Source organism: Asparagus officinalis, chromosome 8, assembly GCF_001876935.1.
Source record: "Asparagus officinalis chromosome 8, Aspof.V1, whole genome shotgun sequence".
Taxonomy (NCBI): domain Eukaryota; kingdom Viridiplantae; phylum Streptophyta; class Magnoliopsida; order Asparagales; family Asparagaceae; genus Asparagus; species Asparagus officinalis.
Window position 1 is genome coordinate 124,980,133 of NC_033801.1, and position 7,166 is coordinate 124,987,298.

A 7,166-nucleotide genomic window follows, 5' to 3' on the forward strand; every position below is an offset into this window, starting at 1 on the left:
TTGATCCAACATGAGTTTGAAGGGGGCTGTTGATAATAGTGTATTGTAGTGGGTTTTAGTCCCACATTGCTTGGGAGAACAAACCTCACACTCCTCTACTTGTATAAATATATGTGCACACTCAATATTCAATTCAAGGGAAATTTACCCAAGATTCTCTCTCTCTCTCTTACTTTAACAATATTCTCTCCTCGTGTTCTCCCAATTTGAAGAGATTCTTCTCTTTCTAACTTTTAGTTCATTTTGTGATGTTCCCTTTCCTCACGTCCCCTCCCCACACTCTCTCTACCTCTCAGCTAAAGGCACACTAATTTTTTTATCCATCCCCGGAACCCCTCCATTCACCTTCCCTCCTACCAAAAACTCACCTTCTCTCCTATCGAGCCAAACCTAGTATATAATTGCCATGGAAACAAGAAGGGCATATAGGAGCCATTTGGCATTTTAAAAAAATTTAAAAAAACGAAAAATGAACCGTGACACACAGTATTCCCATGATGAACAGTACATAATACTTGTAAAGATGTGACCATTCTCTTCAGATTTAGAGCTATAATACTCTGTGGGCCTCTCGTAGATTTAGAGCATTATTAAGAAACAAATAACTATGGGATATGTGCAAAGCTCCTCCACTAATAAAGGCCATTTCCATAAGAAGCATGTCATTAGGGTTAGCATATCCATATTTGGCAAATTCCACTGCCCTAATGCCTCCCATTCAAAGCTTAAACAATATACACGCACAAGCTGAAAAGCAAAAAAGCGCTCTCAGCACTCAGCGCTTGGAATTGTACTATACTTCATATAATCAAAAGGGTTTGGTGAACAGTTACACCTCAGCACAAAATAAAGAAATCAAATACATGTACTTGCATCAAATTCCAATGTACCAGATATTAAGCATGTATTTCATTAGGTTAAGCACATTATTAGTCTATTACATAGCACTCCCAAAAAGAAAGAGCGTACTTATCAAATACCCAAAAGAATCTAAATCCCACCCACAGACATCACAGAGAACTTGTCATGTCAGCTGTTCTCTCGATGCAAAAAAATTAAGAGTTATTTGCATATATGACCCTTGCATCAAGAATACTTGCAAAACAAAGCTCCAAGCCTCACTACTCGCTAAAGTAGCCGTCAAATCATCAATTTTATAAAAAAAATTGAAGTACGATCAAAACAACATCACCAACTCGATAAGCTAAATTTGCAATCACAATAATTGACGATTTAAGAGATAGCTTTGTAAATACAAAAATGTGAATAGTATTATCGCAAATACCAATGAATTAAGAGGGGCATAAGCAAGTAATCCAAAGAAAAAAAAACTCTTTTGTGAAACTTTTCCCGAGTTTAATTGTCTAGGGAGCAAACAGTAGCTCCCTACTTCCCATCGGAAGCCCAAGAGAGAGAACCGCTTGTTCTTCTAACGGCCACTTGGCCCAATTCCAGTTGTAACTTGAAAAATGGAAGCCAGTGTTTTGCAGAAAGCAATTATTAATTACATTCCAAAGACTTTGCAGGCGTAATATCGAAGAGTTCCCATGAATAAGGAATAAGTTTGCAAAGCATAGAAAGAAATGTACTATGAACTACAAGTTCCAATAGATGTCAATAAAAGATTTACCAAAAATAATGTCATTAAAAAGCAAAGCAAATTTAGTGACAAGCAACAAAGCAAAGCTAGAAAGCTTTAACTTGGGGCTTGTTTGGATGTTTACCAGTATTTTAAGATTTAAAATCAAAATTAGATTTTCATTCATTTTCAACAATTTTGTTTCGTTAAGAAATAGGTCAATGCACGTATCCTCAGAAAATCCATTTCTCAGAAAATCCATTTCTCAAACTTACAACTACCCAAACAAAAATAAAGGACACAAACGAAAAAAAGAACAAAGGAGCTCACGAGGAGGGAGAGAGAGAGAGAGAGAGAGAGAGAGAGAGAGAGAGAGAATATTTTAGCTTAGACAATAAACAACAAAGATACTCCAAAAAGGAGGAAAAGAGAGTGCTTAAATTTAGAGAGTAAGAGAATGTTACTAAGGATTTGTGGCGTTCTAATATAATTTTCAGTTTTTTTTTTTTAGTTTTTTTTTTTTGTTTATACGTCTAAATAGGGCTACATCTGCGAACAAACTTTCTTTAAAAACCTGCCAATATTTTGGTGCATAGTTTGCCGTAAGACTGGTACAATTTCCAACGACGACACTTTTTGCCACGAGAAAGAGCATGGCTGCATTTTCAGAGAGCATACATCAAGAAAGAAAGAAACTGAAGCAGCTGCAATGCATTTACAAATTCCCTCCGGCATTCTGTTATGAAATTACAGTGGAGAAACTATTTCTCAAGTTCATAACTTTCAGATAAAATTTAAATTTAATGGCTTTAACAGTAACGTGCTGTTGATGATACCAGGATTGCTTAGTTTGAGATTAGGGTTTGTTCTTTAAAATTCAAATTAGTATGCGATCATCCATTGAGGATCGTCGAAAAATAACCAAAAAATATATATTATAACCAACAGTATATTCTCTCAAAAAAAATAATAATCTAACCAATCATGAGATTATCTTAAGGTATTTTAAAAGATTAAAATAGTTGATGATAAATAAAAGCACTGAATATATATATAAACAAAATTACCTACATGGAATACAAATAAACAGGTGGATTTAATTTTGGAAGAAGAGGGAGCTCCCTTCAGTCCAAGCATGGAGAAGAAAGGATGGAATTGGCTCCCGCTTCATTCACTCATTCACTAAGTCACTTTACCCTGGCATTTACACTGAGCGTTTGAATGAATGAGTCGGCAGCCAATTCTATATCCGCAACCACCCATGAGTGGGCTGAAGGAAGCTCTCTCTAACTCATTCTTCAACATCCCCTGCACAATTAACAAGCTCCAGCAAGCATACTTTGTGAGAAATAAACGCAAAGAAAACATCCATATTAACAAAAACATATATATCAAAGAATATTAAAACGTAAGGTTTGTAAATAATTATAGCAAAAGAATCAACAAATGGGATTCTGGTACTGGCTATCTTGGTAGGAAGCTCAAATTGTAAATTTTACAGATATTTAAATCCAAATCTAAAAATACCATACTCTATCCTTATTTGTTTCTCTCTTATGCACAAGCAACATGGATATGGGTATTGTACGGATGTTGAACCTAATATACAGAGAACCATATTATAGAAAACTTTGGTCAGATCTAAATAATAACCGGACATTATTGCTTATCCCTAAACTTTAATAGGAAAATTAAAGTTAATCTTACATGTATAGACCAATCAAATATTTGTTTTTGTTTTACATTAAGCAATACTGATTTAACACTTTAATAGGTATAATTTTTTTCATGTACTTAAAAGTTTTTGAATGCTAGATACTCTAAAGAGTGACCAACTATCCATATCAATATCCATGTGAATATACTTTCATAAGTATAATTTTTTTCCCATGTAGCATTTGAATACTAGATACTCTAAAAGGAGCCGAAGACTATAAATCCATAACAATATCCATGTTTACACTTGCCTTTTTTGTGCAAGTATAAACATATGAAAACCGATTCACATAGGATTAAGCATCCAGTTGAATCCATAGGTAATGCAGTACTCCACTTTTTTGCTCATAGATCTTCAGGTTAAAAATGCTACGGGTACCCAAAAATTGTAAGCATTATCAGAGTAGGTAATTAATACTGTGAAAGACTTGGAAATGCTATAAAATGTAACTGTTCATGGTCTTGAATGTGAACCTAACTATAAAAAAATCATAGGACCCAAAAGGAAAAAAAAGTAACAATAAAAAAACTTGCATGAGCTTCCTTAGAATATATCATAATAATAGTCAAAATTCAACCGAATGAACTTGGTCTGAATATGTTAGATCATGAATTAGTGGAGGCTAGCTGCAACAAATTTTAACATAAAAATGACAACCACCTGCATGAAAAAACTAAAGAGACCCATAATCTATAATCTAAAATTTAATTACAAAGCAAATAAACCTGTTTTATTGAGAAAGAGAGTCCTCAAAAGGTCAAATAGAAATCACTAAAAAAACTGACCTCTTGAACTCTGCTCTTGTAAGGTGATGCTGATTCTGACCTTGCAAACCCTAATTCTTCTTCCATACACAAAAAATCTGCACATGAGAGAGAACATAAAGAATAAATGAAAGAAAACATTAGATCAAAATAAACAAAAAAAAATAGAGATTGGTTATCTACTCAGGTTTTGGTTCTCAAATATTTTTTTTGAGATCTTGATGTACACTAAATTCTTTCATTGGTGAATGAATAAAATTTTTTCATTGACCAAAAAAAAAAACAAAAACAAAAAAAATATGATCATGATCATGAAATATTAGATCAAAATAAACGAAAAAAACACGATCGTGATCATTAAATAGAGATTTCTTCCATGCTTCGAAAAACCCTAAATTAATCAGACCTCACCTTTAAGGATAAGAACCCTCTCTCGACAAAGCCACAAAAGCTTAAATTTTGAGAAGGGACACGAAAAGACTTAAAGCAACGAAAAGATAGAAAAGCATAGAAAACACAGGAGACCCCCTCCTCCCATTTTATAATATATATAATAATATCTCCTAAAATATAAAGAAACTATTGACTGCAATATATATACACAATCACAGAATATTAGGTAAATTATTTTTTCTTTATTTATTTCCTCATATAGATGAAAACCATGTATTAATTTCCCCCCTTTTTTTTGCTTTATTTAATTTTGGTAAGGTCCTTTCATGGGATTGACAGCGACCCAAAGGCAGCATAAGAATCCAAGTCACTGCAGAAAAAGAAAGGAAAAAAAACGAAAAAGAGGTTGATATTTGATCACCTGAGAGTGAGAAAAACGCTTGTAGATCTCTCTGAGAGAATCTGAGAACAGATCTAGTGCAGGGAGATATTAAAGTGAGAAAAAAAAGTAATTTGTCTGAATGAGATAACTCAAAAGGCAACTAAGAGAGAAAGATGTAGAGGCTCAGTAGGGGGGTGGTGGAGTACTATTGGCCCCTTCAGTCTCCTTGACTACTCCTTCCTTTTGATGATCTTTCTCATGTTTGAACAGTATGAGGAGCAGTGTGGGCCCTTACTTTTGGTAGACATGGATGTGACACGCATGTGCTATTGTGCATAGTAGAATAATAGTATTGTGGATGACGAAAGAAAGAACGAAATAAAAGATTTTTTTAATAGAAATTATTTTTAAAATATGACAAATCAATAGAAATTATTTTTTATTTTTTTTATAAAAAACCAATGGGAAAAATGTGTTCATACCACTAAAGCATAAACTTCATATGAGTTGTATTCTACTTCGTGTGGATAAGCCCTAAATACACACAGTATTTTTGAGGAGACCTCAAAGTACCGTTAAAAAAAACCAGTGGAAGTTACGAACTTGCCTTTTTGATGGGACTGAACTCGGTTACTGTGTCCTCTCCCTATTCAAGTACCCTCTTCCTCTTCCTCCTCTCTTCCACCGTTGAGGAGCCACCGAAACTCTTAAAATTTTATTTTTCTCGTCGGATTTCAACAGTCCTTGGGTTTTTGCTAGAAAAATATCGTTCCGGGAAACAGATATCGTTAACGACTACGAAGTCGTTCATCTTAGCTTGGCAGCGCGAAGGAAGTCACTCAAACCCTTATGAAAATGCAAAGGCAAGCGGTAGAATGGCGAGACCGGAAAAATCGACAAGGGCTGGTCGTACTAACAAACCCTCCCCCAAAAAATAGTAAGTGCTATGTTATCGAGGATTTGGAGACTCGACCCGATTTTTTCTAATTTCAGTTCATCTTAAACAATGCTAGGGTTTACCACAGTCCATTTTAGTTCTAGTTTGAGTCCATATTAATTCTAGATGCTCGCAGTGTTAGGTCTAATTTATGTCACGTTAGGTCTAATTGAACTTGCAAATTTGAATTTTTTTCACAGGAAAAAAGTTGCTGATACTGATGCGGGTGAATCAATAAGGCTAACCGCCAATATCGGGGCTTATTGGGAATTCATGAAGCGTATTGCCTCGAAGATATGTCAGTGGCATATGGATGCATACTGCGGATCTATATTTGAGCACTATATATTATTTGGGGCTCCTGCGCCTGATCGCCCCACACTTGAATTGCTGTTGAGCTATTACGATAGTGCTAATGACACATTTTCTATCCCTGATTCAAAAACTGAGGGAGTAAAAAGTGTTACATTTGATTTACAATGGGTTCATAACTATACTTATTTCCCAATTCATGGGGAACTCATAAGTATCAATCGGGACTTAAGAAACAGAATCTGGGTGGAATACTTCGCTAATCTTTTTAAAACTGAAGAGGGGAAGAAGTTAAAAAACCAACAATCACCCATCAAAGATACCTTGAAGGGCAACTGGAAAGGCTCGTGGAATCTACAAAAAGCATGATATCCAAGACTTTGTTCTGCTGTAAATTTTGTACCAATGCTCAATGATATGGTGCCCCAGAAGCGGGAAAAGTATCCCTAGACCTGTACTCAGGTACCTGGATAGCATTAAGAGGGTCAAAGGAGTTGCCAGGTCCAATTCTTTCATTCAAAAATTATCAGGGGTATTAGAGTTGCTTTGGAGGGCAAGAAGAAGCCAGGAGTCACATATGTCCCAGGTTGTATGACACTAGTGTGTGTAAGTTCCATGTTTTACTTACTTTGGTTCATTCTAGTTCTAATTTATGTCATGTTAGTTCTAACTTATACAATATTAGTTCTAGTTTACATCATGTTAGTTCTAATTTACACCATGTTAGTTTTAGTTTACACCATGTTGGTTCTAATTTATATCATGTTAGTTCTAACTGCACCCATGTTAGTTCTAATAGAAATCATGTTAGTTCTACCTGGGTTCATGTTGGTTCTAGCATAGATCATGGTAGTTCTAATTTATATCGTGTTAGTCCTAATTTACACCATGTTAGTACTAGCTACACTCATGTTTTACTTACTTTGGTATAGTCTAGTTATAATTTATACATTGTTAGTTCTAATTTGAATGGTTAATGTATTTGATATAGCTTTGGTACTATAAGATGACAGGCATAAAGAAATATACCTATGTCGACAGCACCAGGCCTCCAATGACAAATTGGGCATCAGAGGAGGTGA

The 7,166-nt window shown here is 34.8% G+C and overlaps 1 long non-coding RNA gene across 3 annotated transcripts; it reads right to left on the reverse strand.

Annotated features, from left to right (window-relative positions):
* On the reverse strand, positions 893–5,037 carry LOC109822160. 3 transcript variants are annotated; one of them, XR_002242042.1, is made up of 2 exons: positions 4,875–5,037; positions 893–4,158 (listed from the first exon to the last, which is right to left on the reverse strand). It is a non-coding gene; the product is annotated as an uncharacterized LOC109822160 (long non-coding RNA). The 3 variants fall into 3 exon arrangements; XR_002242041.1 differs by lacking the exon at positions 4,875–5,037 and adding an exon at positions 4,472–4,868; XR_002242043.1 differs by lacking the exon at positions 4,875–5,037 and adding an exon at positions 4,244–4,460.